The 18,518-nt window shown below is 34.4% G+C and overlaps 1 protein-coding gene across 5 annotated transcripts in view; it reads right to left on the reverse strand.

The window, feature by feature from the left end:
* Sfmbt1 (Scm like with four mbt domains 1) overlaps positions 1-18,518 on the reverse strand; it is a 129,071-nt gene that overhangs the window by 71,474 nt on the left and 39,079 nt on the right. The window lies entirely within an intron of this gene.

The following is an 18,518-nucleotide window of genomic DNA, read 5'->3' on the forward strand; positions in this document are numbered from 1 at the left end:
AGCCAAAGTGTTTACTTGTTCAAAAGACATGACATTTGATTAGGATGAAAGGTAAGATGAAACAAAAACACACTGGCAAAAAAGATAGGATTAGAGGAAAAATCTGACACCTTCTCTAATTTTGACAATTCTGTATAAGAGTATATGTGGAGAGAGAGGTCGGAAGGGAAGGAGGGAGAGGGAGAAGGGGCAGAGGGCAGAAGAAGAGGGAAAGGATGGGAAGAGAAACCAAGACCTTGATAAAATATCTATAGATCACAACAAATTAACATGTATATGAATCCTATCCTTAAAACTTAGTGTTACCACTCTTTGTGCCATAATTCCTCTCCACAAAAAATTTAATTTTTCCTTTTCACAAAAACAATTCCTAAGGCTGGGTTGTGGTTCAGTGGTAGAGTACTTCCCTAGCATGTCTGAGGTACTGGGCTCGATCCTTGGCACCATATAAAAATAAATAAATAAAGATATTGTGTCCATCTACAACTAAAAAAGTATTAAAAAAAAAAAAAAAACACAAAAATTCCTAATGGTTTCATGGGGGGGTTGGGGAGGGGGGCTTTCAAACTCTGGCTTACCTAATGAATAAAATTCAGGCTATCATACATTACTTTATCTAGTTTTCCATTTTACTTCTCTAGGGTATTATGCATAACTAAATTTATCAATTATATTAATCTACAATTATAAAAGAGAATCCCTCCAAAATGAGTTCTAAACCAAATTTTTTAAACAACTTTATTGGAGTATAATTTATATACCCAAATTTTATTTTAAATGTATAATCTAATAACTTTTAGTAAATTTACAGGATGGGCAAACATCACCATAATCCAATTTTAGAATATTTCTGTATCCCTGAAAAGAAGCTTCATATTAACTTGCAGTTTGTTCCTCCCCATCCCATCCCTAGGCTCAACCAACCACTAATCCACCTCCTGTCTCTAGAGGTTTTGCCTTTCTTGGACATCTCACATAGATAGAACTATTCGATATGTGGTCTTTTCTGTCTGGTTTCTTTCACTTAGCATGTTTCTGAGGTTTGCCCATGTTGCAGAATGGATGAATCTATTTATTCTTGCTTGTAAAACAATCTAAGATATTCTCTAACAGATGAGAAACAATAAGTGAAAAAAGGATTTGCTACAGGAGGGCATGATATGAACTAACTGCCCAGGCAACAATACAAAAAATTATATAAGTGGGATAGGTACTTAACAGCACAGTGTTGAGGGTGATATTCTGCAAGATCAAGCAACTTTATATCTCTCAAAGGGTTTTGAGTGTATATGAAAGCCCTTGGTAATTGATTCTCATAGCAACTTTTATCACTAAGAAAAAGTTATCTTAGATTTTAATGTTGCCCTTCAAAAATAATAGCTACCTGAAATACAACAGCTTCAGATGGGAAATAGCAATTCTACCAGCTATGCAATCTTACATGTTATCATACTATGTCATTGTTTTTGTCTGTAGAATGACGTAAGGTCTTTTTCAGATTCTAAAATTTCATTTCATAGAAAAAGTTTTAATAAACTATTATAAGTATGGATGTCCCATTTGAGACAACTACCAGTTATGAACAAAATTATATACAATAAAAGCACTGACATCCACATTTTCTCATAGGAACAACTGAACGAAACTCAAGAGTGATATACAAATCCTCTAAATGTGCTCCCTTCCCTTAGTTTACTTTTTCACCCAAATCTCAGTCAAATTGTACCATTCCATCTACTAATTAATTCACTCCCTACATATTTATCAACACTAGCTCATCACAAACAATTATTTCTGGGGATGAGGTAAAGTCATTAAGAGAAACATAATTCCTATTTTCCTATTTTCTTTCTTTTTCTATAGCTTAGGGATGGAGTGCTTGCCTAATCTACACCAGACCCTGGACTTAATCCTTAGTACTGCAAAAATAAGTATAAAGAAATAAAAAACACAGAATAACTACCTAAGTAAATCTTTCAAAATATTTAAAAGTCATTTGAACACTTAAACCATGCTTATTAAACCACCACCTACTATTAATAGTTGTGGTCCATATTCGATAAGCCTAGTAATAGTAACTACACTTCATATTAACGCACTTTGTTTCCAAAGCTAAGATAAAACACTGAGTAAGAGTATTACGAAGGGGGCTGGGGTTGTAGCTTAGTGGTACAGTGCTTGCCTAGCATGTGTGGGCACTGGGTTTGATCCTCATCAACATATAAAAATAAATAAATAAATAAAACCCACAAAGTCCCATTTTATTAACAGAACACAGATAAGACATGAATTTCAGTCTCCTCCCCTTCACATTGCCGGGGCCCCAGGGTCTCTGTAGGCCAACTCTGCTCTGTACTTCCAAAAGGAAGCCTCACTGTGTGACCTTTTTGTGGAGAAACTTGAAGAGGGTGAGGGTAGGGCATAATTTGCATATATAATAATCATTTTCAAGACACAATCTGCATCTCAAACAAACAAAAAAGCAGTTCAACTCTCATTTCTCCCACACATTTGTGCTTTGTGGGTTTTAAAAAGATCTGTTTCTAAATGGAGGAATAGATGACTTTATTTTGGTGGGGGTTGGGACTTGTGGCTTTAAAAAAAATCGCTTTTGAGTAGGATGTATATTTTTGTTGGATTTTGTTTGTTTGTTTATTTTTTTAGAATCCTCCACAGCAACATGCGAGAACATGGAGTTAAAGAAACCCAGAGACCTTTATCAATTAATTGTACTGTTTGTGAATTTGTATAAATAATAACAAAGATCCTCTTAAAACGTTTATATTCTTACATTAAAAGGTTAAACTGATATTTATATAATAAAGAGGAAATATGAAGTATGTTTTTGAAAAAAAAGCACAAAAAAAAATAAATAAATAAATAAAGTTATTCTGTCTATCTACAACTAAAAAAAAAGTTTTTAAGAGTGTTATTTGGGAAATTACAATAATGCAAGAGAGCCATGCACTGTGAGCACACACCTATAGTCCCAGCCACTGGGGAGGCTGAGGCAGGAGAATCACTTGAACCCAGGAGTTCATGGGCAGCCTGGTCAACATACCAAGACCCCAGGTATGCAAATACAATCAAACAAAAAAAGATGTCTTTGGGAAAGATCTTCAGTCATGTAATTTAACATGTCTTACATAAATAACTTTTAAAAGGCTTAGGAGGACAGAACTCAGTATAGATTGCTAATATGTATAAATTTGTATTCATAAACTCAATAAATATTTACCAGGTAGTTAACAGGAAAATCCATTGAAATATCTGAATCTGCACACTTACCCCTCAACTCAACAGATGTGAGTTCAGCAATGATTTCAAGAATGCTACCAATTTAGTAAATACAATAATTCAGCAAAGCAGATGCTCCATTTTCAGCAAATTTGCCATATTAATTCTGACCTTGACAGTAAAGATTAGTAATAGAGTCAATATATTTTGTTTCCTAATAGTAAGGTTTCTTAATAGTAAGATTTGACCATTTACGCTTAACAATAGTCTATCATTACTTCTTGACCTGCACAGTTCTAATTTTACAGACTATCTAAATTTAAAATCGTGTTTCCATTTGTCAAATATCAAAGTTACTTGATTGTTTGGGGCAAACATCTTCTGTTTCAGTTATTTGTTGCTTTTATTGTTTTTATCACAATGCTACATGTCCGACTAAAGATATTAAAAGTAAAATCTGATAAAGTCAAAGTTTTAAAACATCTTAGCCACTCCTACCATCTAAATTAAATCTGACCCTAACTTAACTTTTTCATGATTCCGTAAACTCAACACAGGGCACATCTCAGTTAAACAAATTGGTACTAATAAATCTATTAAACCACTAAAAGTTTTTCCTTTAGGAGTCTGGAGTTTTCTATGTTGTCAAAGCCGATGTACCACCATACCACGCCGAACGTGCCTGATCTTGTACAATCAAACAAAAAAGATGTCTTTGGGAAAGATCTTCAGCCAAGTAATTTAAGGCTTAGGAGGACAGAACTCAGTATAGATTGCTAATATATATAAATTTGTATTAATAAACTCAATAAATATTTAATTTCAGAAACTATGTTATCCAGGCTGGCTCTAAACACCTAGGCTCAAACCATTCTCCTGCCTCAGCCTCACCAGGTATCTGGGACTACAGGCATGTACAACTGCACTCAGCAAATCACAGAAAGTTCTAAACAAAACCTTGTACTTGTACTGAAGATTAACCTAAATTGAAAAACGAAGGAAAGAGGAAGGAAGGAAAGAGGAAGGAAGGAAGGAAGGAAGGAAGGAAGGAAGGAGCGAACAAAATTATGGAGCCAATAGTTTGAAAAGATTATTTTGAACCAATAATAACAAACAAATAAAATATAGCACAAGATAACAATGTCCCTTGTATGGCCATTAAAAACTATGTTAGAGAAATATTTTTCCTTCCAATCAAAATTCCAAAAGAGTATTTTATAGTGCTTGATAAGCTAAACAAATAAAGCCCTTTAAAAGAGAAATTTTACTCTATTAAAAAAATGTATTTCAATTTTATTCCAATATCTATTTCAGAAAAATAGATATTGGAATAAAATATCTATTTTATTCTGAAATATCTATTTCAGAAAAATACCTAGAGAAAACAAGGAAATAAATAGCTAACAATTTCAAAGAAAAATATAAATTGTCTTAATTTCCAGGGCCAAATACAGAAAAACACTTCCATGTGTGTTCAAAGTAGCAAGAGCCAAAATGTTGGCTTGAACAAACAATGTCTGTACCGGGGGAAAAAAGGGAAACTTCAATGTCAATCAAAATTGCATCATTTTCACAAAATGAGAATTCAAAAGAATGAAACACTTTAATGAATATAAAGTTTGTGTTGAGGTGACAAAAATGTTCTGAGTATAGAGAGTGATTTTATATAGAGCTATGAAAAATATAGACATATCTGTGAAAAATACAAATCAAAACTACATATTCCTGTAGGTACATATGTATGTGCAAATATCTTTATATTATTTTTTTTAATTCTTTGTGCAGATATCTTTAAATGGTCTAAACGAGTACATCCAAATCACTAATGGTGACTATCTCTAGTAAATGAGATGCAGGGGCAAAATACAAGGAAATTTTTGTTTTTTTCTGAATTGATAAGCTTTTTATGATGAGAATATACTCAAAATGTTTACTTCTATGATTTAAATCTTTATCTTTTTTAATATTTATTTTTTAGTTGTAGTTGGACGCAGTACCTTTATTTTTATGTGGTGCTGAGGATCGAACCCAGGGCCTCATACATGCTTGGCGAGTGCCCTACTGCTGAACCACAACCCCAGCCCATTAAATTTTTATCTTAAGAAAAAGATGCATTTATTAATATGGAAAGTTGTTTATCCATTTTTTCATTTACTGGAAACCTACTATGTTTGAATGCATGTATGATCCATAGTACCACAAAAAAATTAAAAATTAAAAAATTGTAAAAGATCACAATATTAGAGGCACATTGAAAATAGACCAAAATCTCTGAAGGAAGAAAGTACAGTACTTTTTAAAAATGTGTAAATGATTTAACTGGGTTGGAGTGACAGTAATAGGTTTAGAGTTATACCGACTGAGGGAGAAAGTTTCACTGAAAAGGTAACATAGACAAAGACTTAATAGATATGGAAGGTCAGAACATGCCAGGCAGAGGGAAAAGTCAGCAAAAAAGGTCCAAAAGAGTGAGGTTCTGTGTTCTAAGAATAGCAAACAGGACAGTGTAGACAGTGCCAGGTAAGCAACAGGAATGCATAGAAGAGGAGGCAAGAGAGAAGTCACACCCCCATTCCCTGTTGTGAATGCCCCCCACTTTCAACCCTTAAGGAACTATATTTACCCAGTAATTCTAATCCTCTGGTAGTGATAAAACATAAGGGCACTGTTCACAGAAATGTAAAATGTTGCAACCACTTTGGAAAAGTCTGACAATTCCTCAAAACATTAAATACAGAGTTAGCATACAACCCATTAATTTCACTCCTCAGCATGTACTCAAGACAATGAGAACATATATCCAAATAAAAACTTGCTCCTGAATGTTCATAGCAGCAATATGATACCCAAAAGATAGAAACAACTCAAATGTCCATCAACCAACTAATGTGGTCTATATAATACAACAAAATGCCTTTCAGCCATAAAAAGAAATAATGTGTATTACATTCAATATTTCCTTTTTGTTTGTTTGTTTTGTTTTTTAGTGGGGGAGAGTGGGTGAAATACTAAAAAATTATAGATTTTAGTGGTGATGGTTATACCACTCTAATAGTTGGTGGTGCTAGCTGATATCACTCTGTATTAAAGGAAAAATCACTGAGCTTTTTACATTCTAAGTGAATTTTATGGTAACATAAAATATATCTCAATAAGACTAAAAATGAGTACTTACACAGAAGCCAATGACAAATGAGAAAAAAATCTGGTTTACCATTAGGATGTACAAGAGAATAAGGAAGGAAATAATTTAGCAGTTATCAGTTGGTGTTATTTAAAGTATTGTTAATGCTTTAACAGAAAAATTACAAATTTCAGTTGTTTAATCCAACAGATTATTTACTTATTTCTGACTCAAATAAAACTAATGTTCCTGATCACACGCAACTCCATGTAGCAATTCCTGAAGTCAAGAGCCTTCCTTCACATAACTGCCATCTTGGACAATGTCTTCTCAAGCAGAATGGTGGAGAGGGATCACTTACGGGAGGTTCTGCAGGGCCAGGCCTGAAAGTGACAGATCCCTCCATCTATCCTCATTCCAGTAGTTAAAATGCAATCACATGATCACATCTAACTTCAAGGGAGGTTGGAAAACTATAATATGGTAAGTTCCACCATTAATAAACAGTGTGTTTAGAATTAGTACTGTCATTCTCCAGAACTTTTATTAAGAGCCAAAATCGTTATTTAAAGAAAGCTCTTCAAAGCAAAGGTACTAATACTATGATCTGTCATGGAAATCTTCCTCAATTAGTCAATAAATATTTACTTAGCACATACTACCTGCCATACCCTATTCTGGGTAGACAAATATGAAAAATCTGCACTCCTGAATATGATAATCTGGTATGGGTAGACCAAATACATAATATGCATAATATGCTGAAAAAAATAAATGTTCGGGGGAAAATTCAACAAGGAAGGGCAGGAAATAGAACTTTCAATAGAATGATCGAAGTGTTAGTGATAAAGTGATACCTGAAAAAAGAACATTCAGACTCATAATGCTAAGACCCTAAAGTAGGAACTTGTATGTCATGTTATGAGGCCACCGTGGTTGGAGAACAATTATCAAGTCAGAAACATTAGGGGATGAACTCAGGAAAGTACCAGGGAGCCAAATTATATATGAACTTGAAGGCTGCTGTGCAAATTTTGGCCTTTGGGAAACCAATAGAGGATTTTGAACAAAGGAGGGATGTAATTTGACCTTTTAAAAGGATCACTCTGCCCAGCAACTCAAGAAGCTGAGGCAGGAGGATGGCAACTTCCGAGGCCAGCCTCAGCAACTTAGTGAGACTCAGGAACTTAGTGACACCTGTCTCAAAATTTAAAAAATAAAAAAAATAAAAAGGACTGGAGATGTCACTCAGTGATAAACACCCCTGGATTCAATTCCTATTAGCAAAAAAAAATTAATAAAAATAAAAGTATCATTTTGCAGCTATGCTGAAAACAGACTCTAAGTGAATATGAACAGAAAGACCAATTAAAAAGATACTGGAATAATCCAGGTGGGAGGTGCTGGTGCCTAGGAACAAGACAAATGCTGTGTGTGAGAGAAAGAGCAGAGTCTGAGTTGAATCCCCTCTCCCCCCAGTTTTGGGCCTGAGCAACTAGGAGGATAGAATTGTTATTCAAAAAGAAAAAAGTTGTTTCAAAAACTTGGACATTCTGATTGCTCTTCTCACTACTAAAAGTTTTCTTTTTTAAAATATTTTTTAGTTGTAGTTGTAGTTATTTTATTTATTTATTTATTTTTATGTGGTGTTGAGGATCGAACCTAGGGACTCGCACGCACTAGGCAAGCGTTCTACTGCTGAACCACAATTCCAGCCCCAGGAAAATGTTTTTCAATCAACAAAAGTATAATTATTATACCCCTATGTGTGTAGTGTTGCCAGTTTCTAAGTTACTTTCATATGCTATGCTTCAACTGAGTATAATAAAAACTAAGATATCTAAAATAATATTTAAAATAAGGTCCTCCCCTCCCCCCTTTTTTCTTTTTCACTTTGGGAATCTTCCTGTCAGCTTCAATTCCACCTTAAATTTCACCTTCTTTTAGGTGCACTGGTCAACCATAAAGACATTTTCCCACATCAATTCAGTAATTTATGCTGCTGTCCCCTGCACACCCCCTTTCCTTTGCAGTACTGGGTGTTGAGCCCAGGGAATTCAACATGTTCAACAAGTCCTCTATCAGTGAGCCACATTCCCAGTATTTTTTTTTTTAAGAGGGAGAGAGAGAGAGAGAGAGAGAAATTTTTAATATTTATTTTTCAGTTTTCAGCGGACACAACATCTTTATTTTGTTTTATGTGGTGCTGAGGATCGAACCCAGTGCCCTGCGCATGCCAGGCAAGCACATTACCACTTGAGCCACATCCCCAGCCCCTACCCAGTATTTTTTTTAAAGACAGGGTCTCATTAAGTTGCCCAGGTTGGCCTCCAACTTGAGATCCTTCTGCCTTAGCCACTCAAGTAACTAGGATTATAAACATGTGACACTGTGTCTTGTTGCCTTTTTTCTTTAATCTCAATTTCACCACCCACAAATTTTCTAGTAAAGACACTGCAATAATAATTTTTCTAAGCTTTAATACATGTCATTTAAAAATCTCAGGCATATGCGGAGAAACCCCTAGGCAAAAATTCAGCACTCATTCGTGATAAGAACACTGAGGAAACTATGGACAAAAGGAACTTACCTCAACATCATAAAGGCTAATATGTTAAACCTAAAGCCAACATCATAGTGAGTGGGGGGAAACTAAAAGCATTTCCTTTATAATTTGGAACAAAACAAGAATGTCTACTCTCACCACTCCTATTCAATATAGTATTAGAAATTCTAATCAGAGCAATTAGGCAAGGAAACAAAAGGGATAAAAATGGGATAGGAAAAAGTTAAATTATTAAAATTTGCAGGTAAGATGACCCTAAACTTAGAAGATCCAAGCTCCAACAGAAAACTACTGAGCCAATAAACAAATTCAGCAAAGTAGCAGTTTACAAAGTCAAGATACAAAAAAAAAAAAAAAAAAAAATCAATAGCTTTCCTATACACCAATAATGAATCTGCTTGAGAAAGAAATCAGGAAAACAATCCCATTCACAATAGCCTCAAAAATAAAATACCTAGGAATAAATCTAACCAAGGAGGCAAAACACCTCTATAATAAAAACTATACAACACTGAAGAAAAGAAATGGAAGAAGATATAAGATAAAGACTGCCCATGTTCATGGACAGGCAGAATTAAAATTGTTAAAAATGGCCATACTACCAAAAGCAATATACAGATTCAATGTAATCCCCATCAAAATACCAGCGACAGTCTTCACTGAACTAACAAAATGCATTAAAATTCATTTGGAATAATAAATGACCCATAATAGCCCAAATAATTCTAAGCCAAAAAAGCAATGAAGGAGGAGGCATCACATTACCTGACTTCAAATTATATTACAGTAACAAAAACTGCATGGCACTGGTATAAAGACAGACACACAGACCAATGTACAGAGACAAACCCACACATTTACAGTCATTTGATCCTTGATAAAGGTACCAAAAACATCAGAGAAAAAACAGGCTTTTTTTTTTTTTTTTTAACAAATGGTGCTGGGAAAACTGGTTATCCATATACAGAAAAATGAGATAAGATGCTTGTCACCCCGCACAAAATTCAACTCAAAATGGATCAAAGACCTAGGAATTAGACCAGAAAACTATGCAACTCCTAGAAGAAAATGTAGGGTCAGCATTCCAACATACTGACAGGCACAGGCAACTAACTTCTCAATGGTTCCTTTAAAGCTCAGAAAACAATACCTAGAGTTAATAAAAAGGATGGCATAGAATTAAGAAGTTTCTGCACAGAGAAGGAAATAATTAAGAATGTAACTGGGTGTAGTGGCACATGCCTGTAATCCCAGCAACTGGGGAGGCTGAGACAGGAAGACAGAGAGTTCAAAGCCAGCCTCAGCAAAAGTGAGGTGCTAAGCAACTCAGTGAGATCCTATCTCCAAATAACACAAAATAGGGGGCTGGAGTTGTAGTTCAGTGGTAAAGCACTTGTCTCACATGTGTGAGGCACTGGGTTCAATCCTCAGCACCAAATAAATAAATAAAGTAAAGGTACTGTGGGCTGGGGATGTGGCTCAAGCGGTAGTGCGTTTGCCAGGCATGTGTGCGGCCCGGGTTCGATCCTCAGCACCACATACAAACCAAGATGTTGTGTCCACTGAAAACTTAAAAATAAATATTGAAATTCTCTCTCTCTTCTCTCTCTCTTAAAAATTTTTTTTAAAAATGTGCATCTTTTAAAAAAATTCTCTCTCTCTCTCTTAAAAAAAAAAAAAAAAGTAAAGGTATTGTGCCCATCTACAACTTAAAAAAAAAAAGTTAAAAAAAGAATACAGGGCTGGGGATGTGGCTTAAGCGGTAGCGCGCTCGCCTGGCATGCGTGCGGCCCGGGTTCGATCCTCAGCACCACATACAAACAAACATGTTGTGTCTGCCGAATAAACTAAAAAATAAATATTAAAATTCTTTAAAAAAAAAAAAAAAAAGAATACAAAAATAGGGCTGTGGATATGGCTCAGTGATAGAGTGCCCTTGAGTTCAATCCTCAGTACCAAAAAAATAAAATAAGAAGAATGCGATGAAAGAACTTACAGAATGGGAGAAAATCTTTGCTACTACCATGGATAGACAGAATTAATATTGTTTAAAAATAGCTATACTATCAAAAGAAATATATAGATTTTCTGATAGAGCATTAGTATCCAGAATATATAAAGAACTCAAAAAACACCAAATAGCCCAATTAATAAATGGGCAAATGAACTAAACAGATACTTCTCAAAAGAAGAAATACAGGGGCTAGGTTTGTAGCCCAGTGGTAGAGCACTTGCCCAGAACATATGAGGAACTGGGTTTGATTCTTAGTACCACATAAAATAATAAATAAAATGTATTGCATCCATCCACCAAAATAATAAATAAGAATAAAAATAAAGAAAGAATGGTCAACAAATATATGAAAACAATGTTCAACACTATTAGCAATTAGGAAAATGCAATTCAAAAGTACATTGAGATTTCATCTCACACCAGTCAAAACGGCAGTCATCAAGAATATAAACAATAATAAATGCCAGACAGGATGAGAAGAAAAAGGTACTAAAAGTATTGGTGGAGTTGTAAATTAGTACAACCATTATGGAAATCAGTAGGGAGGTTCCTCAAAAGACGAAGAAGACAACCACCATATGATCCAGCTATACCACTCCTCAGAATCTATCCTAAAGAAGTAAAGTCAGTGTACTATAGCAATGTATGCATATCTAGGTTTACAACAGCACAATTCACAATATCCAAACTACGGAACTTGCCTAGGTATCTATTCATCAATGGAGACTAGACAAAGCAAATGTGGTGTATATATACACAACGGAATTTTATTCAGCCATAAAGAAAAATGAAATCGGGGCTGGGGATGTGGCTCAGGCGGTAGCGCGCTCGCCTGGCATGCGTGCGGCCCGGGTTCGATTCTCAGCACCACATGCAAACGGAGATGTTGTGTCCACCGATAACTGAATAAAATATTAAAATTCTCTCTCTCTTAAAAAAAAAAAAGTTTAAAAAAAAAAAGAAAAATGAAATCGTCATTATCAGGAAAATGGATGCAACTTGAGACATTATATTAAGGGAAATAAGCCAAACTCAGAAAGCCAAAGATCATGTTTTCTTTCATATGTGGAAGCTAGTGAGGAAAAAGAGAAAACGGCAGGGGAAGAAGTGTTCATGAAAATTCAAGGAAGATCAGTAAAGAAAAGGGGTCAGGAGGATGGAGGAGGGGAGGGAAAGGATAAATAATAGAGAATGATACTGACCAAAATACATTGTTACGTTGCATGCATGTATGAATATGTAACAATTAATCCCACCATCATATATAATTATAATGCACCAATAATAAATATGGGGGGAATCACAGGCATAAATATTTTTAAAAATTGATTCACACTATGATGAGACTGGAAATCTACTGCCCATAATACTTAAATATCTAGTCCATTATCTGCTATGACCATATGACCTGCTATGATCATATGACTACTTCATGGCCTTGTTTGCTCAGAAATGACTAATTAGTACCAGGACACTGAGCAGTCTATGCCTCTTACCAAGATTACTAAATTATGATTTTGAAATGTTCTCTTGCTGCATAAAAAAGTAACAGATCAGAAACATTTAAAAATCATTTATTTATCTTTATATTATTTTATAAGCTGGGAAAATGGTAAATCTTATTTAGTTCAAATATGAACACACTTTTCCACAGATTGAAAACTGTATTTGTGGGAGCCGGTAACATAAACATGTTAAAGGTCAGTATGTCTTTCTTTTGATTGAATAAATAAGATTAATAAGTTGAATTTACCAATATAAGCAATGTCAAAATATATAAATTTCAGTAGTATTATAGAAGGATTACAAAAACCGGGTACAGTGGCACATGCTTATAATCCCAACTACTTGAGAGGTTGAAGCAGAAGGATTGTGAATTCAAGGACAGCCTGGGCAACTTGGTGAGATTTCCAAGGGAGTGTGGGGTAGGGTAAATTATAGGAAGAGACTATGTTCAGTCATGAAAAGCCTTGAATCTATTTTGCAATTTCATGGATTTTTTTTTCTCAGTCCTCTTTTCAAGTCACAAATCAAAAACCATTATTCCAACCCAACAAATTCTTATTAACCATTTATCAAAAAAAAGGAAAGAAGTAGTATTTGAGTACCTACTTTTTAATATCCCTGTATGTATTAAATAGTAAATAATTGGTCACACAAAACAATGCCCAACACATGATAAACTTAATGTTTAATTATTTTTAATGATATCTTGTTTAATGCTATTCTATTAAAACCGGATATAATAACCCCATTTTACAGGTAAAGAAATTGAGCCTCGGGCTGGGGATGTGGCTCAAGCGGTAGCGCGCTCGCCTGGCATGCGTGTGGCCCGGGTTCCATCCTCAGCACCACATACAAACGAAGATGTTGTGCCCGCCGATAACTAAAAAATAAATATTAAAATTCTCTCTCTGCCTCTCTCTACCTCTCTCTCTCAAAAAAAAAAAAAAAAGAAAAAGAAAGAAATTGACCCTCAGAGAAATTAAATAACCTGTTAATGAAGAAGCAACAGGGGTCTGATTTGATTCTAGAGCTTGAGCTCCTCTAGTCTTTTTGACCTCCAGGCTTTCTCAAATCTCAGAGAGACTACAAAGAGGACTATAAGGTATCCCTACACCAGCAAGTGATCTCCCTCTTCCCCTATGCTTTTTCCATTACCATGCATAAACAAGAAACAAATCATATAACTTGATTAAATTTAACATCTGACTTAAAACTCTCAGAAAGTTGATCAAATTTACATTAATCAACAAGGAAGTCTGGCAGTGGGGCAGTTTAATACCTAAGAGATCATAAAGACCAGTCAGGATCACTAATATAATTTAACTGAAAGAGCTAAGCTACAGATAGAACAAAAGAGAAATCAAAATGAAGTCCTCCATTTTTAAAAATATATATATATTTTTAGTTGTAGATGTACACAATATCTTTATTTTGTTTATTTATTCTTTCAATGTGGTGCTGAGAATGAACCCAGTGCCTCACATGTGCTAGGCAAGCACTCTACCACTGAGCCACAACCCCAGCCCTTCCATGTGTTTTTAACATTCTTAATTAGCTCAAGTTCAAGAAACAGACTACAAAAATAAATAGGGAGGGAGGGAGGGAGGAAGGAAAGAAAAACAGACCACAAACTAAAAAGAGCCAAAAGTTCTAATTAGGCCTAGGAAGTTACCTAATTTTCTTTACTTCACAAATAGCTACATATGTGCTCATCTCAGTATACACAGCCCCCCAAAAAGGAAGACCCCTGAGAGGGAAGAAAATGAGAGTGAAGGTTTAAGAACTCCTTGATAACTATAATTAAAGAGAAATTAAAAAGGTCAATTAAAGGAGAGATTAAGTGCAGACATAGCCCAGGAAAAAAGAACATCAGACTGGACCAAACAAAGCTTCCTCTCACAGTCCTTACTTAACCTGCTAAATTTCATGTTGCCTTAGATATATTATGCCTACAAATTATCTGGCACATGAAATATTGAGAAACAACTAGAAGTAACACAAAAACCAATTATATTAATTAAAAGCATATTAGTCTCTTGAGGAAGGTGAAAAAAAATCAACTGAAGCTAAATATTAATTATAACCAGATTTGTTTTACTCACAATTTTGCATAGTAAATATCTTTAAAAAGATCTCTCAGCAAAAATCAGCAGGGGTACCTAGACAAGGTCTTCCACTTTGCGATTTTGTTTTTTTAATTTGGGCAAAATGTTTCTCCAAAAAGTGAACAAAATTCACATGACAGGGAATGAAAAAGAAGACAACAACGACAACGACTTGACTAGCCATAAAAATGAAACCCAGGGCTGGGGTTGCGGCTCAGTGGTAGACACTCGCCTGTCATGTATGAGGCGCTGGTTTCGATCCTCAGCAACACATAAAAATAAATAAATAAAATAAAATAATGGTATTGTGTCCAACTACAACTAAAAAAAAATATACACTTTAAAAAAATGAGACCCAGCTTAAATTGCAGTCTATCATTTACTAGCTCAGTTTCCATATCTATTTAACACGTAATATACATACACATGGTGAAGGGTTGTTTGAAGACTAAAATGATAATGTATGTGAAATATAACACCATTCGAACATCAGGAATCTAATAAATTCTATTAAAATAAAATACTAAGAGGGCTGGGGTTGTGGTTCAGCACTAAGCACTTGTCTAGCACACGCAAGGCCCTGGGTTCAATCCTCAGCACCACATAAAAATAAAATAAAGGTATACTAAAAATATATTAAAAATAAAATATTAGAAATGTCTAAACCTTCATATCCCTAGGCAATTTGTCTCCCCAGCTACAGAAGTTAAGACTCATAAATTTTAGAGGCTACTAGCCTTGACAGTTTAACAACAACAACAACAAAATTTAAGTGGTTAACTGCACTCAAAATAAGAGAAAATCAGCGGGTAGTACGTGCCTGTAATTCCAGTGACTCAGGAGGCTGAAACTGGAGGATCACAAGTTTGAGACCAGTCTGGGCAATTTGGTGATCCACTGTCTCAAAACAAAAAAATAAAAAAGGGCTGAGGATATTCTCAATGGTAAGTGCCCTGAGATCAATCCCAATACTAGAAAAAACAAAAAAGAATGAAAATCAAGTGTATGATGATCAACATCATCTCAAAATAACTGGACAGTTTGGGTAAGGGAAGCATGGGGCCTCAGAAGCACTGGTGGGCCTGAATTCCAAGTACTCAGTCCACTTGCTAAGGGGTTTACACAAGTTAAGTAACCAATTTATGCCTTAGTGTCCTTATAAATGGAGATATTAACAACAGTACCCATCTCCTAGTATATTATTTTATCAAGCAACACATGCAAAATTTGTAGTATAGTAAGCCCTCAAAGAATATTAGCTATTCATGCTTTAACAAACCTCTTACTTAGAATGAATATCTATCTACTGCTTCAAAGATGATTCACAACCCATAAGAATTTGAGATACCCTTTTCCCCCTGCCAAGTATCCTCCTAACCTCTCCTAACAAAGTTTTATAGTACACAAGCTTTTAAAATTACACTGTACTTCCTTATCAATTCTTTAATGGAATCAGAGTTTAGAGAACAGTCAAAAGGTTAAAGAGAGATCTGAGTGATAAACAACCACCATCAAAAACCTTAGAATATGTAGCAAAGTACATAAACAAAATCTTTGCCCCAAGGGAGTAAGTGGCTCTGCCTTATCCCAAAGGCCTCAAAGAAGAGAGCTCAAGGCAAGCCATAATGATTGAAGTGTGAGACTCTGGGGAGGTTGTCTTCTATCCAAACACTCAGCAAACTCCCAGGGATGTTCTGAGGGTTTTTCTGCTTTTGTTTTATCATATTATAAAACAAGGCACTTTAAAAAGATTCCTGAACTACAGATACAGATACGTGTGTGTATAATTATTTCAATGCAATTTTTTAAAAGTTTAAGGCCATAAAAGAAGCAGACAGATAATCTTTTGGACAAGCTACTCTCCACAAAAATCACTACAGACGTTCATACAGGATGATCAGATAAAAAACAGTCCCTTCAAGATGGCATCCCAAATCTAGTGCAACACTGCTATCCCCAGGGCATCCCAAAAAAACAAAGTGATGGTGACCATCTACAGTAAAATACTGAGACCTACAAATGCTGAACATTTAATAATGAAGAATAAATTATTTAGGAAAAAAATGAATTACTTAGAAACAAAATAACTCTTCACTAGCTTTTAAAATAAGTGCTTCCAGAAAAGGAGTAAGTCTCTGGTTACTACAAGAGACACACTGCAAAACATGTTAAATCTATAAAATAATTCAGCACAAAAAGGTAAATAGACATATTTGGGGCGGACCTATATTAGAAATCCAATTAAACTCATGCAAGGTGTAAAACCAAAACTCTAACAGGCAGAACAACAGTCTACTTACCTGAGATTGCTGGAGCTCAGTGGGATATTCGACACCCTTTTGTTTGGTCAGTATTAGAACTTAGTTGCACCTTATTATTTGCCTTTATAGACTTCAATACCCACCTATATTAACTAAATATATGTAAACATCCTCTGAAAACTATATAAGTGCTTATGTTAAATAAACAAGAATTTTTGGTTAATTCTCTATACCTTTTAAACAAAAAAAAAATGATTCTTCCTTCTCCACTTTTCTATTATTTCCCTAAAGACTATTTTTAACACTTTTTTTTTAACACTTAACATTATTACTTTTAGCCAACTTAAATGGCACATTACAAAGGCTGCTACTTTTTTAAAATAAGCACTTACCAATTCCACTTTCTAGAGATAACTATAAAATTAACTAATTTTCAATCCTTGATAATACTGTTACCAATAATCATATATTCATGCTTTATAAGAAACATGTTTTCCATGAAACTAAAACTACTAATTTTCATGATTTATAAGGAAAAAAAACTTATTTTTTACAAAATATAGAACTTCTTTCAGTCTTGGACAAAACTATAAAACAAAGGTACTTAAAATTATTAACACAAGCTAATAAGAATATAAAACTTCATTATTTGCAAATTAACAACACAAAAGGTAGGCTTGAAGCAAATAAATGGTTATTTATGTTTCTTTCAGAGAAAAAACTTTCCAGCCCTATCTATGAAAACCATTCTGACCTATATTCCAAAAGCTAAGTAGTTTTTTAGGAATTGGAAAAAGGAAAATTGAAAGACCAATATTGTTATTCTAATTTGTTGTATTTAAACTGTTCTGAAGTAAATGAGTTTAGTTGGCCAAAACACAGCCAACTGCTGCTCAGGAAAAACATAAAAGTAAAATATGAGATACATCCTAAATCACTAACATGTTTTTCCTTAGTATTCTCTATAGGAAATGAGATAAATATAGTATTATTTTCTATTAGGGTATAAAAGAGAACTCAACTCAATTGTTTAAACTCACATTAAATTCTTCCAAAATGACATTTTGAAGATTATCACAGGCTTAGCTACATCAAGTTTGGAATTTCATGACAGTCAGTTGACAGACAGGATCTTCCATCACTCCCTCCTAACTTGGAAATGAAAATCCAATGCTTGAATAAGATTAATGTCAAACCTAACTATCAAAAAAGTCTTAAGCTTACTTCAAATTCTTCTCAGAATTATCTTTAAAGAAAAAAAAAATCAATAAGCCATTCATATACCACAGTGCTATTCTTAATCTTTAACAAAACACCAAGTTCAGATGGCTAGATAAGAGTCCATTTAATGAAAATTTTTAAAATATATATTTATTTTTTAGTTGTAGTTGGACACAATACTTTTATTTATTTATTTTTATGTGGTGCTGAGGATCGTACCCAGGGCCTCACACATGCTAGGCGAGTGCTCTACTGCCGAGCCACAACCCCAGCCCTGAAAATGTCTTTTTACCAGATTAGAAAAAGAGAAGGAGAGAGACCAAGGGAGAAAGGAAAAGTTTTTCAACTTTAACAAATACTATGATCAGAACTAAGTATTATGAAGCTGATATCAAAAATTTAGACATTTGGCACATTTTGCAAAAATAAGTAAATAAACTTCATAAGAAAACATTACTACTATGGAGTATTATAAACCCCAACA

Source organism: Callospermophilus lateralis, chromosome 1 (genome assembly GCF_048772815.1).
Source record: "Callospermophilus lateralis isolate mCalLat2 chromosome 1, mCalLat2.hap1, whole genome shotgun sequence".
Taxonomy (NCBI): domain Eukaryota; kingdom Metazoa; phylum Chordata; class Mammalia; order Rodentia; family Sciuridae; genus Callospermophilus; species Callospermophilus lateralis.